Genomic DNA, 25,940 nt, shown 5'->3' on the forward strand with positions numbered 1-25,940 from the left:
TAGGTGGTGCAGTGGTTAAGAATCTGCCTGCCAATGCAGGGGACACGGGTTTGAGCCCTGGTCCAGGAAGATCCCAAATGCCACAGAGCAACTAAGCCCGAGCACCACAACTGGAATGTAAATTGATACAGCCACTATGGAGAACAGTATGGAGGTTCCTTGAAAAACTAAAAATAGAGTTACCATATGACCCAGCAATCCCACTACTGGGCATATAGCCAGAGAACACCATAATTCAAAAAGACACATGCACTCCAGTGTCCATTGTAGCACTATTTACAATAGCTAGGTCATGGAAGCAACTTAAATGCCCATCAACAGATGAATGGATAAAGAAGATGTGGTACATATATACAGTGGAATATTACTCAGCTGTAAAAGCAATGAAACAGGGACATTTGTAGAGACATGGATGGACCTAGAGACTATCATACAGAGTGAAGTGAGTCAAAAACAGAAAAACAAATATCATATATTAACACATATACAGAATGTAGAAAAATGGTACAGATCAACTGGTTTGCAGGGCAGAAAGAGAGACACAGATGTAGAGAACAAACATATGGACACCAAGTGGGGAAAGCGGGGAGGGTTGTGGGGGAATGAAGTGGGAGATTGGGATACCAAATTGTACACTCTAAATATATGCAGTTTATTGTATGTTAACTGTATCTCAATTAAAGTTCTTAAAACAAAGTTGGGTTTTAAGTAACTTTTAATAAATTTATGAAATTTATTTTAAAGTATAGAAAGTCATTAAAATTAGGAAAACCTAAAATTTTGCTCAACTTAATTTCCCTAAGGAGACAAAGTTTTTCTAATTAATTTTTTCCCTACAACCTAAAATTCCTTTTTAAGCTACTGTATATTTTATTAATGTTTGCCAGATATAGACCCTAATTTTCTGTATCTACAAAGTAATTAGTGTGTAGGCCCATCTCCTCTAAGTGATACATCCTATGACGGAGAAAAAAGGGAAAACATTTTCTGATACTATCACAATTCCCAAAGGAAATATTCAAATAGCAAATAATTATTATAAAGTGTTAATTTCATGAAAATATGAATGTATGAGTATGAAAGTATTAGTCTGAGCAGTTAAGTGTGTTAAATGTTTCTATGGATTCATGCTAGTGCCGCTGAAGACTAGCAGTTGTTAATTTTCATCTTGCAGAATAATATGTTTCACAGATACAAAAGAGCGTTTATTTTTCTTAACCACATAGCCTGACATTATTTTATATATATTGATTTTGCAATTTCAATATGTTTAGGTTTCATAATTTATTTTTCTTGCTGCTTGTTACATGAGAAAGAGCAACTCTTCACATGAAAAATGAAACCAAAATATACATCAAACAAAACAGCCCTTGAATGTCTTCTGGTTTTTATAAACCTTTAATTACACTTCAGAAAAAGGTCACTTTTTTTTTTCTATGGGATTTGAATTCATAAAAATTGGTACTACAGGATAATTCCATACTTCCATGTTCTCAATCATACTAAACAGAAGCAAACATACAGTGCATATAACACAGGTGTAAATTAAAACTATTTTTATGTTTTGGAGCCTAGCAATTTACTTAATGCTATTTAACCATGGCATAATGCACAAACTGTGCTAATAAATTAGAGAGTGAAGGAATGTGCTTCAGGTGTTAGTCTAAAATTTATGCACCTGATAGACATTATTTTCTGCATTATTGAGCAGCAATTATTTTGCTTCATATATCACCACAATATTTTAAAGTTTTACTCTAATCTGAAATGGCTTCTGGTTATCACGAGAACTACAAGTATGCTAAATTGCATTACATATTGCACTTGTTAAGAACACAGAAACTGAGCATTCCATTAATCCAGAACTAGGTGAGTCTATACAGATAGTTTCTATGTTAGGAATATGAAGGTACAGAAATATTTGTATATTTATGTACCCATGGTGAAAGCACACCATATCATTTTTATCCTTCTTCTAAAAATATGAATAATGTGAAACTACATTTTGACTTGGTTGAATACTGTTAGTGCTTCCCTCTTTTATTCTATCAATCAATCTTTCATCTATCTATATGGCTAAGATGATTGGATTAATTAAATATTAGCAAAATAAATGGAGAAATCAAAGATGACTTCTGGTTGTCTTCCTTGAGTAACTATGTAGATGATATATTTACAGTAATACTGTAGTTTGGGACCAAGTCCATTCAAGGGAGATCTGAAGTTTTCAACTTTAGATATGCTAAAAAGTTGAGCTATTAGTCTGGAATCCAAATATGGCAACTGATCAACAAGTTCTGTGACTCTAAATCTCTAGGCTTCAAGTGCAAGGCAGTAGTCATCTTCATAGAGAGTATTCTTAAAGCCATAAAAGTAGATGAGATAATCTAAATAGAATACAGAAATTAAAAGAAGTACAGTACTGACAATGAGGACAGATTTTGAAGAACAGAGGTAGATGTAGGTAAAAACAAAAAGTAACAAAAGAAGGAAGAGCCAGGATGGGATGGGGGTGGGAGGACTGTGGTGTAAGACCAGTTAAATGAAAAGTTATATCAAAACTAAAACAACAACAAAATATAGATCAACCATGAAGAATATTAATGAAGGGTAAAGTGAGACAAAGATTTGGCAATGTGAGATTATTGGCCTGTTTGAGAGCTCACTGCAGTGCTCTAATGAGTGAGAAGTAGTGAATATGGTATTTTTTAGAAGATTCTTCTTGGAATTTGGCTATGAGTAGGGCAGAAAAAGGAGCGGTAACTGGAGGGGAATGGTGGAAACACTTTCACTTTTAAAACCACTCCTGGTATTATAATTGACACACAGTGAAATACACAGAATTAAAATGGACAATGGGACTTCCCTGGTGGTGCAGTGGTTAAGAATCCTCCTGCCAATGCAGGGGACATGGGTTCAAGCCCTGGTGCAGGAGGATCCCACATGTCACGGAGCAACTAGGCCCATGTGCCACAACTACTGAAGCTGTGATCTAGAGCCTGTGAGCTACAAATATTGAGCTCACGTGCCGCAACTACTGAAGCCTGCATGCCTAGAGCCCGTGTTCTGCAACAAGAGAAGCTACTGCAGTGAGAAGTCCACGCACCACAGCAAAGAGTAGCCCCCATTTGCCGCAACTGGAGAGAGCCCATGCACAGCAGTGAAGACCCAACTCAGTCAATAAATACATAAATTAATTTAAAAAATAAAATAAAATGGACAATGGCTTGATGATTACCATCATGGATATAAACAACCACCAAATTAAGTTATAGAATCATTGATCTAACACCAAAATTAACTTATAGAAACCTCTTCTTATCTCTTTTTTCAGTCCTCTTCCTCAAAATCCCAACACAGAAACTACTTGTTCCAATTTCTGATTTCTATCACAATAGACCAGTGTTACAGTTCCTGGGACTCCATAAAAAAACTGAATCATACAGTTTATATAAAGCTTTTTCCCCTCCGGACATATGGCTTTTGAAATTCATGAATATCACTATGGTCTTCATTAGTTTATTCTTTTTCATTGCTGAGCACTATTTCATTGTAGGAAAGTACGCATGTAATCATTTTCCTGTTGATACATGTTTTCCTGTTGATGCACACATTTCTCTCCAGATTTGAGCTATTTTAAGTAACTGAGTGCAGGACCACTCATAACTCAAAAACAGTTTTCAAATGATCTTATATGATTTCACGTATCATACAGTATAAGAAGGATCAAATGTTAAGCTGAATCTTGTGATTATGAATTTAGGGTGAAACTATCAGCTTTAGAATGGGCTTTTATCCAGGAAATTTCACTTGCTTGGGAAAAAGTATGGAGAAAGTAAAGAGAATATTCTGCTGCTGAAGGGGTTTTTTAGGCTACTGTGAAGGAGTTGACATTTAAAAGATGCTATAGTTATTGGGATGGTAAGATCTAACATGTGTCATTAATCCTAGTGCTTAATGTGAATTGAGAGCAAACATCACTATATTTAAGAAAGCAAAGCAAAAAATCCCTCACAAAAATAGACATCAAGTTTTTTGTTTTCCTATAACAATGTGAATTTGAAGTCTTTGAGAAAAATTAATAGGAATTACTAAGACATGAAAGAATCATTATTTTTCCCTTTATTAGAAACCCATTTCTGGAGTGTTCTTCTGAAGATGAAGTTAAAATATTCATAGAATATATTTAACACAGTGCCCATAACATTATAAGCTCTTGATTTATTTTAGTTATTTTAGTTACATTATCATTTGGCTTTTTACAAAGTGTGCTACTGCTGTGGCTGCTAGTGAAGAAGACAAAGATGCAGATGTAGATGATAATGACAAAGATGCTGCTGATGATGAAGAACCAGTAGGGGTAAGATCATGAGCCCCAAAGCCAGACCTCTAGCTCAAAATTTCAATCACCGCCTACAAAGCTTGGGAAAGCAATTCAGTCTATTATTTTTAGCCTCAGCTCATGAAAAATGGGGTTAATAGTGTCAAGTGGTTGGGGATTTTTCTAGGATGAAATGAGTTCATGCAAATATAGTACTGAGAATACTATCTGGTCCTTAGTAAGAGGATATAAATATTAACTAATGCTATTAATAATTAAATATTACTATTGTTAATGGTCTCTAGGTTATCAGGGAAATTTTTTTGAGGTTGTGGGGATTGTGCTAAGATACAGACAGTAGAACTTAACTAGAAAAACAAATGGGGTAGAGGACTGTTTAAAGACAAGAGGAATGCAGGTTGCAAAACATATTAGAAAAACTAAAGGAATTCCAGTGTGGACATAGCACAGAATGGACAGACCTTGGATAGTTTGGAATGAAGACCAGATAGGGAAAAAACAAATTGGATGTGCAGTTTTACCCAGAGAGAAATAGAAAGGCACTAAATTGTTTCAAGCAAGGAATTATTACCCATTTATAATAGGGGTTGCAAATTCAAATGTCTACGTAAGACAGGGGACTACCACAAATACATGAGGTGTCTGGGAAAACACTGGACTGTTGGAAGAGCAGATATAGACTAATTCACACACAAAGGGATACATCTAAATTTGCCATTTTCTAGATTCCAATTTAAGGCAGAATACATCACTTTAAACAAATAATTAGTTAATAGAATTATTATGTAAATATTTCAAGAAAAACATTTATTCCTAAGTTTAAATAAAATCATGATAAATGTGTGTGTGTATTATGTATATATAATATATATAAAAATGTATGTGTACATATATATTCTTTTATAAAATAGAAAAAAGTCAACTTGTAATAGGGGGCTTTTGATGTTCCTTTATTGTTTAAAATTAAGATAACCAGTAGACATGAGAATGAAGGATTTTTTTTTTTAACGTGTCAGCAAACTATAGTCTGCAAACCTTCAATTTGTGGCCTGGTTGTATATGACCTGAAAGCTAGAAATGTTTTTTCATATTAGCAAAGAGTTATAAAGTAGAAAACAAAACAAAAACAAAGAAAAGCATGTGACAGAGACCATATGTTCCACGATCTTAAAATATTTGCTCTTTGGCCCTTTGCATAAAAAGCTTGCCAACTTCTGTCTTAGGTGATAATAAATATGTTATTATTTAAACTTAAAAATAAGAAAAATTAAAAAACTTTAATCAGCATAAATTTTAATTTCATAGTAGACCTACTATTCAGATTTAGACAATGAAGGTATTAAATTTAAGTATATGAGTGAATAGTAACATGATATATTGCCATTTTGTAAAGACTGCCATAAAAACAACATATATACAGAAAAAAAACGTGCTACGGTAGATGTTAGAGGAGATTTTAAGGACAATTTATGTAAAGTATAATTTAAATAAAATTAAAATAACTATCTTTGGTGGTTTATTTTATTAATGATCCTCAAAAAAATCACACCTCTCTGTATCCATACTCTGTTTTAACCCTCTCATACCTTGATTTGAGGCTTGATCATGTGACTCATTCAGACCAAAAGGATAATGTGACTCAAGCAGAAAATGAATTCTTAGGGGCTTTTTCCCTTGGAATGCTGCCCTGAGACTGTCAAGTAGGACTAGAATAGCTTACTAGAGAGGGAGGAGGAAAAGTATAGCCTATCAAGCAAACCTGATTTGGTATACATGTTTTTACAAATAAAGTTTTATTGGAACATGATCAATTTGTTCACATATTTTGAAAAGGTGTTTTCACACCACAATGGCAGAACTGAGATGTGGTGACAGAGAGACTCTATGGCCCACAAAACCTAAAATATTTACTACCTAACCCTTTACAGAGAATGTTTGCTGAATTATGTACAAAAGAATAAAGGCTACATGGAAGAGAACCGAGGCACACCTGCTGGCAGGCAGCATAAACTACAACAGATGTGAATGAAGCCATCTTGAAACCTTCATCCCAGTCACATGTCTGGGTCCAAGTAGAACCAATAGAGAATCACCCAGCTAGCTCACAGAATCACAAGAAATAATAAACCACTTGTATTTCTAAGTGCCTAAGATTTTGAGTTGATTTATTATACATCAATGGATAATTGAAATTGGTGCTGCTATAAGAATAAAACGTGTTGGTGACTTTGGGGTCATGTGGCAGGTGGAGTTAGAAAGGGCAGCAAGTCAACCATAGTTACAGGCTGACAGAACAGGGAGAACGTTTTCAGTGAAGCCTAGATAAAAAGCAACACATGCTACATAGTGGTAAAAAAAAAAAAAACAAAAAAGAAACTGGCAAAAATGGTTGCCCAAAGTAACTTGGAAAATAGAAAATTTACCAAATTGACTATGTACCTGGCTTAGGACAGTTCTGGAAGAATGAAGAGCCAGCTGGCTCCTCTTAGTTGTAAGCAGGACTTAATGGGTTAAAAAATAAAACGGTGTTACCAGAGAGTAGGTTTTCATCTAGTCACAGAAAGAATTCAGAGACAAAACACAGAGGTAAGGAAAGCAAAGCAAGTATGGACCAAGTAAGAGTATGCTCTCTAGGGGGAAAGCAGCAGACTCAAGTGAGTAGCTGCCGTGAGTTTCTTTGGCAAGCCAGTTACATGGGGTGTAGAAATGAAAGGGAGTAATATTCCTTGTGGAGGGAGGGGTTTGGGGGAGTATTCCCTGATTTTCATCCCAGCTGCACCTTCCTGAGGGGAGGAGGGAGTTTTGTCCTTATTTAGTCTTGATCGGAAGTGTCATGGCCTTGGGGCTTGATGGGTACTCCTTCTCTGCAAGGCTAATTTTATTATAATGAGAGCATAATAAGCAACAGGTTACTTTCTGATGCCAGAGAGTCCCACCTTTCTTTGTCTGCCTCCAAGACACACATCACCCAAATGTGTGGTTTCCTGTTGGTCCAGTGGTGTCTGTTTTTCTTTGCCCAAGAACCCTGGTTTATAAGATGTATGGTTTCCTGCAATTTGGCCCATGTACCCCTTTCTCTGCTCATATCTAGCTGTCTTCCTGCACTAACATTTGTTCTTTGTAGTCTCTTTATGAGAAAAAACAATCTCAAAGTAAGAGCTGGCCTCGGTGCAATAATTAAAGGTAATACTAAAATATCTTGTTAGCACCTATTAAAGAATTATGGTGTTTCCTATTATATCCTCTCAGCCAGATAAAAGGAATTCTAGGAATCTTAAGGTTCTGGCCCCAAGTAGCCTCTCAAATAGCCCAAGGTCAGTGGTTTGATTCAAAAACCAGTTTGAAGGATGGGGTTAGGCATTCACATGGTGTAAATATTCCTAATTTGGCTTGCAAAATTCCTTAACATTTCCAAATTGGATCTTACCACTTGTTGGTTAGTGCCAGCTGGCTCCTGCACTCCACTGTAGATAGATTTAGATGTTAAGAGAGTTTCAGATACCATTATTTTTGTGTGTATGGAGAAGAAACCATTTCACCTCTCAGCTTCATTCTCTAAGAAATCTCAAAAGCTTGTGCAAAAATAGAGCCATGGACCTGAGACTGACAAAAGGCAGTATCAAAGAAGGCTGACATATTTGAAAATCTGACACCTGAGAAGGGCTGAACATGCTTTATGGAAGAAAAAATCTTTCAGAAAAAAAAAATCACTCTCGTGATAGAAAGTGGATTTATGGGAGTGAAAAAGGCAGAGACATTCCTACATGAAGTATACATGAAATAAGACCTCTTACTAGTTCTCATTTTGCCTCTCCAGATTTGAGGGACTGGGGGGAAAAAGAAAGTGGAAAGCACTGTAGGAAAGTGCACACTCTGACACTGGGGATCAAGGGGTTCAAAGGGTTTGAAAAATAAAGCAGAGGGAAAGTTTGCATAGTGTTATTGTGATCTGCTGGTTGAGTTTTTATATTTCTTTCCTTAAGGGTTCACAATTTACCTTAGTTCAAAGTAGGAACAAAAAAATTATCATTTAAATGTTAAGGATTGAGGTTTTAGGATGACAAACATAGGATTTTCAATCAGTGAGTTAATAACCTTGGTTACAACTTAAGGGAGATAAGCCTAGACAATATGAATTAATCTATTAAAATAAAGAATCAAATAAAATACTTTAGAAAATACCATTTCAAGGCAAGGAGATACATTATGGTATCAAAAGGAAAAGGGAAATCAATATTCATAATTATGCAATTTAAAATCTGGGTGGGTAAATGTGGTAATATGTTCCAGGCAATGGGAGATTTAGTAAGTGTGAAACTTCATCTCAATTAGTGTCAGATTGCAGTTTTTAGTCAGCCAATAAGACTGTGATGGTATGGACAATGGTTAAACTATATTTTATTGAATTGGCTACCTGAAAGAGATTGTATTCATTCCACAGAAACCTATATCCTAACACTAACTGATCACAAATACTATTAACTTACTGTTTTCTGACATATTTTAAACTGATTCTGGACTGTATGATTTTCCAAATTGAAGACATTTTCCACTGATAGGCCTTTATGATTGATTGCTGATAGGCATGGGGCAATTTAATCAAAACAATGTTGTCTCTTAGACTCAAAGAGTAGTTATTAGCACGACCATATATAAAGTATAGGGCCATATATACAATATATTTAATGAATGTTTTAAGGTTATCCAAATTGTTATCAATGACATTTCTCAGCACAGCTATATTTGCACAAAAAGGATTCAGTGATTAAGACAGCTGGCATTTTCAAATGGGTAGTGAATAATGTAAAACCATCATAATTAATTTTAAGTATTCTGATGGCCATTGTTTTTAAATTTAGAAAGGAATATAGCTTGACCAAAAACAAATTAATTAAGATTGTCACCACAAAATATGTTTCCTTGTTTGTGTTAAAATATGCCATTAAAACAAATGGCTTTACATGCCCATTGAGCTGATAAATCCCATTACCTACTCGCTTTTCCCTGATGCATATTTTTTTATGGCTGTTATTCTGACACTGTTAATATCTTGCATGATAATAACCAAATGCCTTTTTTTTCATACCTCTATTGTGCTGAACTTTCTATTTTTTCTAAGAAATCCAACAAGAAAACACTGGAAGGGGGTATAATTGTAACAGCAACTTCAGTCTCACTTTACAGAATTTGCCCTCTATAGAAATGGATAACGTTAACATTGCTTTGGGGTTGAAATGCAAGTTTCAAAGTTCTGAATACTATTATTCTAACCTCACAAACAAGTCTTGGAACACTACTGACAAAAAGCCTGCTTAGAATGATAACATTTGTGACATAAAAAAAAAAAATGAAAGCATAGAACATGTTATTGAGATGCCCATCACAAAATCATACACTTGTGAAAATAAAAGCCCATGACACTGCTAAGATTAAATTAAGAAAAATAGCCCTGGTTCTTTATTTTATTCTCTGGAATAGATACAGACATACCTCAGAGATATGGTGATTCGCTTCCCAACCTCAATAAAGTGAATATTACAATAAAGCAAGTCACATGAATTTTTTGTTTTCCCAGGGCACATGACAGTTATGTTTACACTACACTGTAGTCTGGGAAGTATGCAACAGCATTATGTCTAAGAAAACAACGTACATATCTTAATTAAATATAGTTTATTGCTAAACCATCATCTGAGCCTTCAGCGAGTTATAGGGGTAACATCAGAGAATGCTGAACACAGATCACTATAACAAATATAATAAAAATGATATAGCTTGAAATATTTAAAGAGTTGCCAAAATGTGACACAGAGACACAAAGTGAGCAAATGTTGGGAAAATGGTGCCAATAGATTTGCTTGACACAGGGTTGCCACAAACCTTCAGTTAAAAAACAGAATATCTGCAAAGCACAATCAAGTGAAGCAAAATAAAGCAAGGTCTGCCTGAATAAGAACTGAATGAACTGGTTAAAACTAATTGTTTCATAAAAATAGCCTACAACTCTAGGATTAGGAAAGTAAACTTTGATCATATCTCTGAATTATTAAATGACAGCTTTGCCTCAGTCTATGCTTGTATATTTTTCTAGTGTTCATCAAAATTAAGTAAAATTTTACTTATGTAGCAGACTATATTAAGTTATATATGAACATAAGTTAATATAATGCTTATTACAATACATGATATAGTTATTAATTAATCCTCATCTTACACATAAAGAAACTGAAGCTCAAACAGTAAGGGATTTGCTAGTGGCCCAAATATATTAAGTAGCAGAGATGGGATTTGAAATGGTCTCTTGAAATATACTGCACTTCACTGCCTGTTTGATCTAAAATTAATTTACCCTTTAACAATAAGGATTATGTATTTTTTAACCCAACCTATATTTAGTGCATATTGTGTAGTACTTTCTGAGGTCCTCAGGATACACTGAAAAACAAAAACTAAATCTTTGTCCTCATAGAATTGATATTGGATTAGAGCTAAGAATTTTTAAGCAAGAAAATAAATAAGACATCATTTTAGGAAGATTAAGAGCTTATATAAATAAGAGTATGAGGAACAATTTCTCAAGGTGATATTTGAGTTCATTCTTGATGGTAATACAGACATGAGGAGACAAGGTTACAGAAGCCCTAATATACATAGAATTGGATTGCTAGTAAGAAACAGAATAGAGAATGTGGTGGAAGTAATTTAATGAGAGATAATAGCTGAAAGTTTTCTAAAATTTTTGAAAAATAACAATAAAATTAAGACACTCAATGGTCCCTGTGACATACTAAAACATGAATAATTAAACAACTTATAAATAGAATTTTTGTCCAAACATATGGAAATAGAAGCAGAGGAAATGCCACTGAAAACTGTCTTAGAAACTAATATATATATATACACACACATATATATATATGTAAAACCATCACTATAATGGTATGAGCAATAAGAAGACTATTACAATTTAAATGAGATGTGAATTATATATTTAATTAAAATATAGAACAGTAATAGGATATTTGTGAGAATGAGGATAATGGAGATATAGTGTCTAAAGCTTAATGAAGTGCTTGGGAATATATTAAAAGTACCAATTAAGATGCAGATCTGTTAAATCTGGGTTATTTAGGGATGATGTAATTTCTAACAAAATCATATTGGTAACAGTAAAAGAAGGTAAAACAGTCTAAATCTGGCTATGCCTTTTAACATGGCTTCAGAAACTTAAAGCAAAAACTACACGGAGACTCATGGAGATACAGACTCAACATCATCAGATTCATACTCTTTAAAAAAACACAGAATAGTTTCAAAAAGTATGATCATATAGTAGTCATAAAGCAAATCTAAACACATTTCCCAAGGCCAAAATCATAAAGAATATGCTTTAGTAGAGAAAACAATTAGTTTGAGATGATAGGAAGAGGCAGTCCAAGATGGCAGCATTGGACGATCCTGAACATACCTCCTCCCATAAACACACAGAATCTACACCTATGTATGGATCAATTCCCTCTGAAAAAGACCTGAGAACTAGCTGAACAGTTCCTCCACAACAAAGGATAAAAGATCCATGTGGAGATGGGTTGGACAGGCAGAGATGGGATCTCACCAAAAACTCGACCTTCAGAGCAGCAACCCATAATTAAAAGGGATATTACAAAGTAGAAGTCTCTCCATGAGGAATAAGGGGTTTGTGCCCCACAGCATGTACCTCAAGCCTTGGGAACTGCACCAGAAAGCACTCCAAACATCTAGTTTTGAAAAACAACAGAGCCTTCATCTAGGAGAACCTAAGGGCTGTAGGAAACTGAGATACTCCTCTTAAGGTGCTTATACACAGACTGAATTGCCCTGGGCCCCATTGCAAAAGCAGCAGTTTGAAAAGTATCTAAACTATTTGTGAAGGACATCCATTTGTTAATCCTAAAAAGCCTGCGGGGAGGGGGTGCAGTGGGAGGCAGAGCCTGTTGAAACTCTCTCCTGGACAGAGGCAGTGGTGGATGCCATTTTTTTGCACTTTCTTCCTACATTGCTAGTGCAGGCAAGTGCACACCATTCCTACAATCTCCTACTTGCCATGCTAATGCTGGCAGGCATGCCCCATCCCTGTACTTCCCAACTGCTCTGCTAAAGCTGGTAGACGTGCACTCTCCTGTTGTTCCATGCATCCTGCACCTTTCAACTGCTGTGTGAAAGTCAGTGGTCATGTTCAGACCACACAAGGGGACTCTCCCTGACTGCCTGACTCTGGTGGCCAGAGAAGCTTGTGTTCCTGTGTCTCATAGATCTGTAACAACTGGAGACAGTTCTTAGCAGGCTACTACCCCCATGGCAGCATACAGACAGCAGACTGAACCTTATCCCCAGTCTTCCTGTGAAAAAGGCCAATTCACATGCTCCTTAGCTTCAGCCTGAGTGACAGGCTTCAGGTTTCCCACACATCTAGAGTCTACAGAGTTGCTCTTAGCGACCTATGCCAGGAGAAGCCATCTTTGTGCTCTCCCTAGGTCTCACTACAGCTGATTTGTACCTCCCAGAAAAGAACTTATACAGTTATCTGGTACCCTGATTTTTGCAAATGTTCACAGGGGACATCTATAGATCACCTGATCAGCAGGGTTTATGATGATGGTCCCAAAGGACTGTATATATTTGCACTTTAAAAGCTGTGGACTGAGTGTCTGGCTTCCAATCAGCCTGAAATTAGGTCCTTAGTGAGATTTCTCCTTTTGGAACACTTACAGATTTTGACATACCCTCAACCACTGGAAGTTACCAAGAACAAATCAGGCTGCTTAGACAATCACGAACCTTCGAGAGACAGCTAAGAGCTAGGGCAAGCTTGAACAAAAAAGACTCATCTCCCACATAAGGCCACTCCTTCGAGACTGGGAGAGCCAGTTGTTTCACCTGATACATAGAAACAAACACAGAGAGCCAAGCAAAATGAGGAATAAAAGGGATATGTTTCAAATGAAAGAACAAGATAAAACTGCAGAAAAAAAGTAATGAAACTGAAATAATTTATCTAATACAGAGTTCAAAGTAATGATTATAAAGATGTTCACCAAACTTGGGAGAAGAATGGATGAACACAGTGAGAATTTCAACAGAGATAGAAAAGATAATGTATCAAACAGAAGTCACAGAGTGGAAGAACAGAATAATTGAACTGAAAAATACATTAAAGGGGTTCAGGAATAAACTAGATGAAGCAGCTAAAAGGATGAGTGAGGTAGAAGACAAGGCCATAGGACTCACCCAAACAGAGCATCAAAGAGAAAAAAAATAATTTTAAAAAGTGAAGATAGTTTAAGGGACCTAAGAGACAGCATTAAGTAGGCTAATATTTTCAATACAGGGGTCCCAGAAGGAGAAGAGAGAAAGAGTCATACCATATACATATATAGTATGGTATATGTGAGTCTCATGGTAACCAAAAAGGAAAAAACCTACAGTAGATTCACAAAAGACAATGAGAAAAGAATCTAAGTTCTAAATATGACACTAAAGAAAGTCATGAAGTCACAAGAGAACAAGAGAAGAAGAAAGGGACAGAGAGGAACTACAAAACAATCAGAATACAAGTAACAAAATGGTGATAATTACATACCTATCAATAATTACATTAAATGTAGATAGAATAAATTCTCTAATTAAAAGACATAGTAGCTGTATGGATTACAACAAAAAAGCAAACAAACAAACAAAACAAAACAAACAAGACCCAACTATATGCCTTCTACAGAAGACTCACTTCAGATATGAGGACACACATAGACTGAAAGTGAAGGCATAGAAAAAGACATTCCATGAAATTGGAAAACAAAAGAAAGCTGGAATACTATACTTGCATCAGACAAAATAGACTTTAAAACAAAGGCTATAATAAAAGAAAAGAAGGGCATTATATAATAGTTAAATGTCAATGCAACATGAGGATATAACATTTGTAAATATTTATACACTCAATATAGGACCATCAAAGCAAATATTAACAGCTATAAAGAGAGAAATAGACAGTAATACAATAATGTAGAGAATTTTAATACCTCACTTACATAAATGGATAGATTATCTAAACAGAAAATACATAAGAAAACAGCAGCTTTAAATAGCATATTAGACCAAGTAGACAGAGAATATTACATTCCAAAACATCAGCATACATATTCTTCTCAGGTTCACATGAGACATTCTCCAAGATGTATCATATGTGAGACTACAAAACAAGTTTCAATAAGTCCAAGAAAACTGAAATCATATCAAGCATCTTTTCTGACCCCAGTGATATAAAACTAAAAATCTATTACAAGAAGAAAACTGGAAAAAATCACAAATATGTGGAGATTAAACAACATCTAATGAACAGCAAATGAGTCAATGAAGAAATCAAAAGAGAAATCAAAAAGTACCTTAAGGTAAATTAAAATGGAAATATAACATATGAAAACCTATGGGATGCAGCAAAAGAAGTTCTAAGAGGGAAATTCACAACAATACAGGCCTACCTCAAGAAAGAAACAAAAAATTTCAAATAAGCAACCTAATTTACATCTAAATGAACTAGAAAAAGAGAGACAAATAAAGGCCAGTTTAGTAGAAGGAAGAAAATAAAAATCAGAGTGCAAATAAAAAGAGACTAAAAAGAAAATAGAAAAAAAAAATCAATGAAACTAATGGCTGGTTCTTGGAAAAGAGAAACAAAGTTGGAAAATGGTTGTCTAGAATTACCAAGAAAAAAGAGAAAGGCCTTTTATAAATAAAATCAGACATAAAAGAGGAGAAGTTGCAACTGATACTGCAGAAGTACAAAGGATCATAAAAGACTACTATGAACAATTATACAACAACAAAATAGATAACTTAGAAGAAATTAATAGATATCTAGAAACATACAAACTTTGAAAACTGAATCACAAAAAATTAGTAAATTTGAATAGAGTGATTACTTGCTAGGAGATTCAATCAACAATCAAAAACTTCCCAACAAACAAAAGCCCAAGACAAGACAGCTTCACTGGCAACTTCTACCAAACATTAAAAGAAGATTTAATGCCTATCCTTCCCAAACACTTCCAAAATATTGAAGAAGAGGGAATACTTCCCAACTCACTTTACAATGGCCAGCATTATCCTGATATCAAAACCAGACAAGGACACCTCACAAAAAAGAAAATTATAGGCTAACATCACTAATGAACATACATGCAAAAATCCTCAAGTAATATTGACAAATTGAATTCAACAATACATTAAAAGGATCAAACATCAAAATCAAGTGGGATTTATTCCAGGATACAACATTTTTCAACATCTGTAAATCAATCAACATGATGAACTATATTTTAAAAATGAAGGATAAAAATAATTTAATTATCTCAATGGATGCATAAAAAGCATTTGGCAAAATTAAACACTCATTTATAATAGAAATTAATCTTAAAGTGGGTATAAAGAGAATATACCTCAACATAAAGGCTATACACGACAAGGCCACAGCTAACTTCATATTCAAAGGTGAAAAGCAGAAAGCGTTTCTTCTAAGATCAGGTATAAGACAAGGATGCCCACTCTCACCTCTTTTAACCAACATAGTATTGGAAGTCCTAGTCAGAGAAATTAGGCAAGAAAAACAAATAGAAGACATCCAAATTGTAAAGAAAGAATTAAAACTGTCATTACATGTGAGTGATAAGATTGTGTGTGTGTGTGTGTGTGTATGTATACACAAACCCTAAAGACTCCATCAAATAACTTTTAAAACTAATAAATGAATTCATTAAACTTACAGGGTACAAAATCAATATACAAAAATGTGTTGTATTTATTTACACTAACAGAAAACTATCAGAAACATAAATTAAGGAAACAGTCCCACTTACAGCTGCTTAAAAAAGCAAAACAAAACAAAACAAAAAAACCTGGGAGGGAGAAAAAGATGGCGGCGAAGTAGAGAGACGTGGAGTGCATCCCTCTCCACAGATGCATTGGGAATGCACGGAAGGACACAGTCATTCCCACAGAGAACCAGCTGAACACCAGCAGACGGCCTCGGACACCGGAAAGGGCTGCGGAGAACCTGACATAGCCGGTAGGGAGGCATCTACGAGGGCTCAAAGAGGGTGAAGCGGCGGAGCTGTGGCAGACGGGAGGGAGTGAGAAACATAAGGAGGGTCCGCAGCGCAGCTCAGCGTTCCCGGACCGAGACATCGATCCGCGGCTGAACGGAGGGTCCAGGAGCGGGAGCGTAGGAACCGGAGAGCTGGTTCAGGGGGAGAAACATTGTTGCCGGTAGGGTGACGGACCGAGAGGACAGGAGGGAGGAGGTCCGCGGAGAGGAGTGCCGATCCCTGAGAGCTGCCCGGCCATGATGGCGGCTGGAGGCTGCGGGCTCCCGGGCGGGGGGGAGGAGCCGCGCGCATAGCCTCTCTCTCTCTTTCTACGCCTCTGCAACAGGCAGCGGAGAGACGCCCTGCGGGGCCACATAAGGCGCTCAGGGATAACAAGCACCCTCAGGCGCTCGGGCGGGGCTAGATTAAAACTCCTTGCAACACCAGCAGCAGGGAGGCTGCCGAGAGAAAAAAAAAAAAAAAAAAAACCAGCATCAAAAAGAAAAAACCCCGAGAGAGGCCCAACTCTAAGACTTTCTGTGTACGCCTGAGCCACCAGCGCCCTCTGCAACAGGCACCTCCAAGCCTGACTGAAGCAACAGTGCGCCACTGCTCACTCCCTCCCAGGAGAAGGAGCCACTATTGCACCCTCTCCCTCCCCACACACCGAGGCTTACAGACGAACAATAAAGGAACCTCTGCTGGTCACAGAATAACGCAAAAAAAAAAAACCCAAGGCAAGGAGAAGGACACTTACAGCTGAGACGCTAAGGAAACAGAAATAGTAGTATCAATACCTATTGAACTGGTCCATTCGGGGATCAGTTCTGGATTTTTTTTTTTTTTTTCTTTCTCTCTTTTTTTTTTTTTTTTTTTTTTTTTGATTTATTAAATACGATCTTAGCCCTAAGGGATCTACAAGTTTTACAACATAATTTTATAAGGATATTTTTTACTCTTTTTTTTTTTTTTTTTTTTTTTTGCCTTTTAAAATACTTCTATATCTAGCTAAGTTTTTGGTAGTACGGACAAAATATCTTTCATACTTTCCTTTCATCCCTTTCTTTTATACACTTCTATTCCTTTCTTTTTCTTTGCATATTTCCAACCACATTACGCTCTTCTGTTCCCCTTTCTTCCAGCCATTTTAAGTGTATTTTATCTTAACATACTTATAAGCAACACTATCGGTCTGCTCAGACTCCTTGCTCTATTCTCCAGATGATGCACTGCCTTGGTATTAATATTAGGCTTTTGTCTTTATCTTAGTTCTTAGTACAGTTGTCTAATTACATTCTGAGAATCTCCATTCTCTCTGGTGGTACTCCAGCTCATTTCTATATTTGATCCTAGCTTACAAAATCTCCCTGGATTGATGTTTGTATGTGTAGGGTGTTATTTGTTGTTTGTTTGCTTTTGCTTTTGTCTCTGATTTGTTCTGTTTCAGTTGTCAATTTCTGCTGGGTTTCTCTCTGAATATCTGATAGCACACTGGGGTTCTGTCAGGTCTTTCTAGAGCCTTATGTCCTAACGGATTCAATAATTGTGTGTCTCATACATGTATGTGTTTCCTAGACTGAATATTCGTCTAATCCAATACTTGGACATTAGTCTGAGGCTTGGACAGTCTTCTATAAACACCTCTATCACCAGGACAAGCAACCCCAAAAGCTTGGACAACCATGAGGAAACAAAGAAACACCATGCAGGCAAAGGAGCAGGAAAAAAACCCACAAGACCAAATAAATGAGGAGGAAATAGGAAAAATGCCTGAAAAAGAATTTAGAGTAATGATAGTAAAAATGATACAAAATCTCGATAACAAATTAGAGAAAGTACAAGAAACAGTTCATAAGAACTCAGAAAAACAAACAGCAATGGATAACAAAATAACTGAAATTAAAAATACTCTAGATGCTCTAACCAGCAGAATGACTGAGGCAGAAGAACGAATAAGTGAGTTGGAAGATAGAATGGAAGAAATAAAGGCCACAGAGCAGGAAAAAGATAAAAAAATAAAAAGACTAGAAGACAGCCTCAGAGACCTCAGTGATAACCTTAAACGTACCAACATTCGAATTATAGGCATCCCAGAAGAAGAAGAAAACAAGAAAGGGTCTGTGAAAATATTTGAAGAGGTTCTAGTGGAAAACTTCCCCAACATGGGAAAGGAAATAATTCACCAAGTCCAAGAAGCACAGAGAGTCCCATACAGAATAAACCCAAGGAGAAATACACCAAGACACATATTAATCAAACTAACGACAATTCAACACAAAGAAAAAATATTAAAAGCAGCAAGAGAAAAGCAACAAACAACATATAAGGGAAAACCCATCAGGATAACAGCTGACCTTTCTACAGAAACTCTGCAGGCCAGAAGGGAATGGCAGGATATACTGAAAGTCCTGAAAGAGAGAAACCTACAGCCAAGAATACTTTACCCAGCAAGAATCTCATTCAGATTTGAGGGAGAAATCAAAAGCTTTCCAGACAAGCAAAAGTGAAGAGAATTCAGCACCACCAAACCCGCCTTACAACAAGTGCTAAAGGAACTTCTCTAAGTAGGAAACACAAGAAAAGGAAAACACCTACAAATACAAACCCAAAACAATGAAGAAAATGGTAATTGGAACACACATGTCAATAATCACTTTAAATGTAAATGGATTAAATGCTCCAACCAAAAGACACAGACTGGCTGAATGGATACAAAAACAAGACCCTTCTATATGCTGCCTACAAGAAACCCACTTCAGACCAAGGGATACATATAGACTGAAAGTGAAGGGATGGAAAAAGATATTCCATGCAAATGGAAGTCAAAAGAAAGCTGGAGTAGCAATACTCATATCAGACAAATTAGACTTGAAAGTAAAGACTATTAAAAGAGACAAGGAAGGGCACTACATAATGATCAAGGGATCCATCCAAGAAGAACATATCACAATGGTAAATATCTATGCCCCCAACATAGTAGCACCTCAATACATAAGGCAAATGCTAACAGCTATAAAAGGGGACATCGACAGTAACACAATTATAGTGGGAGACTTGAACACCCCACTTACATCAATGGACAGATCATCCAAACAGAAAATAAATAAAGACACACAAGCTTTAAATGACACATTAGACCATCTCGACTTAATTGATATTTATAGGACATTCCATCCAAAAACGACAGACTACACTTTCTTCTCAAGTGCACAGGGAACATTTTCCAGGATAGATCACATCTTGGGTCACAAATCAAACCTCAGCAAATTCAAGAAAATTGAAATCATATCAAGCATCTTCTCAGACCACAACGCCATGAGACTAGATTTCAATTACAGGAAAAAAACTGCAAAAAATACAAACACATGGAGGCTAAACAATTCACTATTAAACAACCAAGGAATCACTACAGAAATCAAAGAGGAAATCAAAAAGTATCTAGAAACAAATGACAACGAAAACACAACAACCCAAAACCTATGGGACGCAGCAAAAGCAGTTCTAAGAGGGAAGTTTATAGCAATACAGTCCTACCTTAAGAAACAAGAAAATGATCGAGTAAACAACCTAACCTTACACCTCAAACAACTAGAGAAAGAAGAACAAAGAAACCCCAAAGTGAGCAGAAGGAAAGAAATCGTAAAGATCAGAGCAGAAATAAATGAAAAAGAAAGGAAAGAAACCATAAGAAAAATAAATAAAACTAAAAGCTGGTTCTTTGAGAAGATTAACAAAATTGATAAACCATTAGCCAGACTCATCAAGAAAAAAAGGGAGAAGATGCAAATCAACAGAATTAGAAATGAAAAAGGAGAAGTCACAACGGACACCTCAGAAATACAAAACATCATGAGAGACTACTACAAGCAACTATATGCCAATCAATTGGATAACCTGGAAGAAATGGATACATTCTTAGAAAAATACAATCTTCCAAGACTGAACCAGGAAGAAATAGAAACCATGAACAGACCAATCACAAGTACAGAAATTGAGGCAGTGATTAAAAATCTCCCAACACACAAAAGCCCAGGACCAGATGGATTCACAGGCGAATTTTATCACACATTTCGAGAAGAGTTAACACCTATCCTTCTCAAACTCTTCCAAAATATTGCAGAAGGCGGAGCACTCCCAAACTCATTCTATGAGGCTACCATCACCCTGATACCAAAACCAGGCAAAGATGTCACAAAAAAAGAAAACTACAGACCAATATCACTGATGAATATAGATGCAAAAATCCTCAACAAAATACTAGCTAACAGACTGCAACAGCACATTAAAAAAATCATACACCACGATCAAGTGGGGTTTATCCCTGGGATGCAAGGATTCTTCAATATACGCAAATCAATCAACGTGATACATCATATCAACAAATTGAAGGATAAAAACCATATGATCATTTCAATAGATGCAGAAAAAGCTTTTGACAAAGTTCAACATCCATTTATGATAAAAGCTCTCCAGAAAATGGGCATAGAAGGAAATTTCCTCAACATCATAAAAGCCATATATGACAAACCAAAAGCCAACATTGTTCTCAATGGAGAAAAACTGGAAGAATTCCCTCTAAGAACAGGAACAAGACAAGGGTGTCCACTCTCACCACTGTTATTCAACATAGTTTTGGAAGTGTTAGCCACAGCAATCAGAGAAGAAAAAGAAATTAAAGGAATCCAAATTGGAAAAGAAGAAGTCAAATTATCACTCTTTGCAGATGACATGATACTATATATAGAAAACCCTAAAGACTCTACCAGAAAACTGCTAGCACTCATTGATGAGTTTAGTAAAGTAGCAGGATACAAAATTAATGCACAGAAATCTCTTGCATTCCTATACACTAACAACGGAAGAGCAGAAAGAGAAATTAAGGAAACTCTCCCATTCACCATTGCAACCAAAAGAATAAAATACCTAGGAATAAACCTGCCTAAGGAGGCAAAAGATCTGTATGCAGAAAACTTTAAGACATTGATGAAAGAAATCAAAGATGACATAAACAGATGGAGGGATATACCATGTTCCTGGATTGGAAGAATCAACATCGTGAAAATGACTGTACTACCCAAAGCAATTTACAGATTTAATGCAATCCCGATCAGATTACCAATGGCATTTTTCACAGAACTAGAGCAAGAAATCTTACGATTTGTATGGAAACGCAAAAGACCCCGAATAGCCAAAGCAATCTTGAGAAGGAAAAATGGAGTTGGTGGAATCAGGCTTCCTGACTTCAAACTATACTACAAGGCCATAGTGATCAAGACAGTATGGTACTGGCACAAAAATAGAAAGGAAGATCAATGGAACAGAATAGAGAACTCAGAAGTAAGCCCAAACACATATGGGCACCTTATCTTTGACAAAGGAGGCACGAGTATACAATGGAAAAAAGACAGCCTCTTCAATAAGTGGTGCTGGGAAAATTGGACAGCAACATGTAAAAGAATGAAATTAGAACACTTCCTAACACCATACACAAAAATAAACTCCAAATGGATTAAAGACCTACATGTAAGGCCAGACACTATCAAACTCCTAGAGGAAAACATAGGCAGAACACTCTTTGACATACATCAAAGCAACATCCTTTTTGACCCACCTCCTAGAATCATGGAAATAAAATCAAGAATAAACGAATGGGACCTCATGAAACTTAAAAGCTTTTGCACAGCAAAAGAAACCATAAACAAGACTAAAAGGCAACCCTCAGAATGGGAAAAAATAATTGCCTATGAAACAACGGACAAAGGATTAACCTCCAAAATATACAAGCAGCTCATGCAGCTTAATACCAAAAAAGCAAATAACCCAATCCACAAATGGGCAGAAGACCTAAATAGACATTTCTCCAAAGAAGACATACAGATGGCCAACAAACACATGAAAAGATGCTCAACATCACTCATCATCAGAGAAATGCAAGTCAAAGCCACAATGAGGTATCACCTCACACCAATCAGAATGGCCATCATCACAAAGTCTGGAAACAACAAATGTTGGAGAGGGTGTGGAGAAAAGGGAACTCTCCTGCACTGTTGGTGGGAATGTAAGTTGGTACAGCCACTATGGAAAACAATTTGGAGGTTCCTTAAAAAACTACAAATAGAACTACCATATGATCCAGTCATCCCACTCCTGGGCATATACCCAAAGAAAACCATAATCCCAAAAGAAACTTGTACCATAATGTTTATTGCAGCACTCTTTACAATAGCCAGGACATGGAAGCAACCGAAATGCCCATCAACAAATGAATGGATACAGAAGATGTGGCATATATATACAATGGAATATTACTCAGCTATAAAAAGGGATGAGATGGAGCTATATGTAATGAGGTGGATAGAACTACAATCTGTCATACAGAGTGAAGTAAGTCAGAAAGAGAAAGACAAATATTGTATGCTAACTCACATATACGGAATCTAAAAATGGTACTGATGAACTCAGTGACAAGAACAGGGAAGCAGATACAGGGAATGGACTGGAGAACTCGAGGTATGGGAGGGGGCGGGAGGTGAAGGGGAAACTGAGAAGAAGCGGGAGAGTAGTACAGACATATATATACTACCAACTGTAAAATAGTCAGTGGGAAGTTGTTGTATAACAAAGGGAGTCCAACTCGAGGATGGAAGATGCCTTAGAGGACTGGGGCAGGGAGGGGGGGGGGAATCGAGGGGGGGGCGTCAAGGAAGGGAGGGAATATGGGGATATGTGTATAAAAACAGTTGATTGAACCTGGTGTACCCCCCAAAAAAATAAAATAAAATAATAATAAGGTGAAAAACCTGGGAATAAATTTAACCAAGGATGCGAAAGACTTATACACTGAAAACTATAAGGTATTTATGAAAGAAAATGAAGACATAAATAAACAGAAATATATTTCATGCTCATAGACTGGAAAAACTACTACTGTTAAAACATTCATACTATCCAAAGCAATCTACAGTTTTCGTGCACTCCATATCAAAAGTTCAATGGCATTTTTCACAGAAATGGAAAAAAAAATCTTAAACTTTGTATGAAAACATGAAAGATCCTGAATAGCCAAAGCAATCTAGAGAGAAAAAGCAAAACTGGAGGCACCATACTCCCTGATTTCAAACTATATTACAAAGTCTGCAGTAATCAAAACAGTATGATATTGGAATAAAAACAGACACATAGGTCAACGGAACAGAATAGAGATCCCAGAAATAAACCCATATATATTGTCAAATAATTTACAGCCAGGGAGGCAAGAATATATAATGGGGAAAGGACAGTTTCTTCAATAAATGGGCCTGGGAAAATTAGACAACCACATGCAAAATAGACTACTATCTTACACAATTGACAAAAATTAACTCAAAATGGATTAAAGACTTGAATGTAAGACATGAAACCATAAAACTCATACAAGAAAACATGGACAATTAGCTCCTTAACATCAGTCTTAATGATTTTTTTTCTGACTGCAAAATCAAAGACAAGAAAAGCAAAGACAAACAAATGGAAATACATCAAAGTATGTATCTGTATAGCAAAGGAAACTGTCAACAAAATGAAAAGGCAATCTATTGAGGGGGAGAAAATATTCATAAACCAGGTATCTTATAAGGGGTTAATGTTCAAAATGTTTAAAGAACTCATGCAACTCAATAGCAAAAAAAAAAAAAAAAAAAACCCAAAACAAAAAACAAAATCCAATTTCAAAAATGCGCAGAGGGTGTGAATAGAATTTTTTTCAAGGAAGACATATAGATGGCCAACAAGCACATGAAAAGATTTTCAACATGACTAATTATCAGGGAAATGCAGATCAAATTCACAATGAGATAAGACCTCACAAATGTTTGAGTGGATATGACCAAAAGGATAAGAAATATCAAGTCTTAGTAAAGATATGCAAAAAAGGGGACACTCATGCACTGTTGGTGGGAATACAAACTGGTGAGGCCACTATGGAAAACAGTATGAAGGTTCCTCAAAAAAATAAAAATAAAACTGTTGTATGTTTCAGCACTTCTACTCGAGGGACTTATCCGAAGAAAAGAAAAACACTAACTCAAAAAGATGTATGCATCCCTGTGTTTACTGTGGTATGATTTACAATAGCCAAGATATCAAACAACCTAAGTATTCATTGATGGGTGAGGCAATAAAGAAGACGTGGTATACATATGTAATGGAATAGTATTAGCCATAAAAAGGAAAGAAGTCTTGTCATATGCTACAGCATGGGAAGGACCTTGAGGAAATTACACTAAGTGAAGTAAGTCAGAGAGAAAAAGACAGAATACTGCATGCTTCCACCTATATGTGGAACCTACAAAATAAAATAAAAAACAAAAATCACAGATATAGAAAACAGGATGGTGGTTGCTGGGGGCAGGATGAGGTTAGGTGAAATGGGTGAAAGGAGTCAAGAGATTCAAGCTTCCAATTATAAAATAAGTAAGGTACACAGATGCAATGTACATCAAGGTGACTGTAGTCAGTAATAAGGTAGAACATACAAAGTTTCCAAGAGAGTAAATATTTACATTTCTCATCACAAGAAAAATAGTATAATTTTGTATGGTAATGGATAACGAGATCTATTGTGGAGACCATTTCACAGTGTATACAAATGCTGAATTATTATATTTTGTATGTGATACTAATATAATGTTATATATCAATTATGCCTCAATTAAAAAATAGTTTGAAGTTAGTATCCAACATATAACTAGAAAATACCTATGATTTGGTAAATTAAGAAAATAACATTAAATAAAGCATTATGAAAAAGTCCTAATTGAAACTATAGAATATTTAAGTGAATTATAAGAAAAGAAATATGTATGAATAGCTGTACACTACTATAAAAAGACATTATATAATCTTAGAGGCAAATATTAGTAAGAAAAAAATAGTTTTAATTTCATGAATTAATATCCATATTAAGAAGTTGGGAAAACTTTAGATGGAAGAAAATAAAAAGGTAAAAGCAGAAATTAATGAAACTATATTAGAGAACATAAATTCAAATGTTTATTTTTTAAAGACTAAAATGATACATGCCATGAAAAAATAATAAAGATAAAGATATTACCATCACTTTAATTCAGTACTGACCTAAAGTTTCCAGACATTAATGCAAGAAAAACAAATGATGCTATAAAAATTAGAAAAGAAGAAATAAAGCTCCCATTTTTTACTAAATGTAGAACATGAAGATATAGACACACAACAGACTGAGGATAAATTTAGGGATTTAAAACTGGGTTTAGAAATCTTACAGAATACAAGAGGAAAGAAAATTCTACTGAGTTTCTATAAAATTACACACACTTGGGAATGTAAATGCATATAAACTCTAATTTTAGGAATATATATAAAACACCAGAAAGTATTCAATGAAATGTGCAAGACACATACAAAAAAATTACAAAAGACTAATGAGGGAAATTAAGAAAAAGATACCTAGTTATCAGCAAAGA

The 25,940-nt window shown here is 35.7% G+C and overlaps 1 pseudogene; it reads left to right on the forward strand.

Moving 5' to 3' along the window:
• The first annotated feature begins 2,428 nt into the window (after positions 1–2,428).
• LOC130829879 (protein downstream neighbor of Son-like) overlaps positions 2,429–25,940 on the forward strand; it is a 43,462-nt pseudogene continuing 19,950 nt past the window's right edge.

This window comes from Hippopotamus amphibius, chromosome 10, assembly GCF_030028045.1.
Source record: "Hippopotamus amphibius kiboko isolate mHipAmp2 chromosome 10, mHipAmp2.hap2, whole genome shotgun sequence".
NCBI lineage: Eukaryota > Metazoa > Chordata > Mammalia > Artiodactyla > Hippopotamidae > Hippopotamus > Hippopotamus amphibius.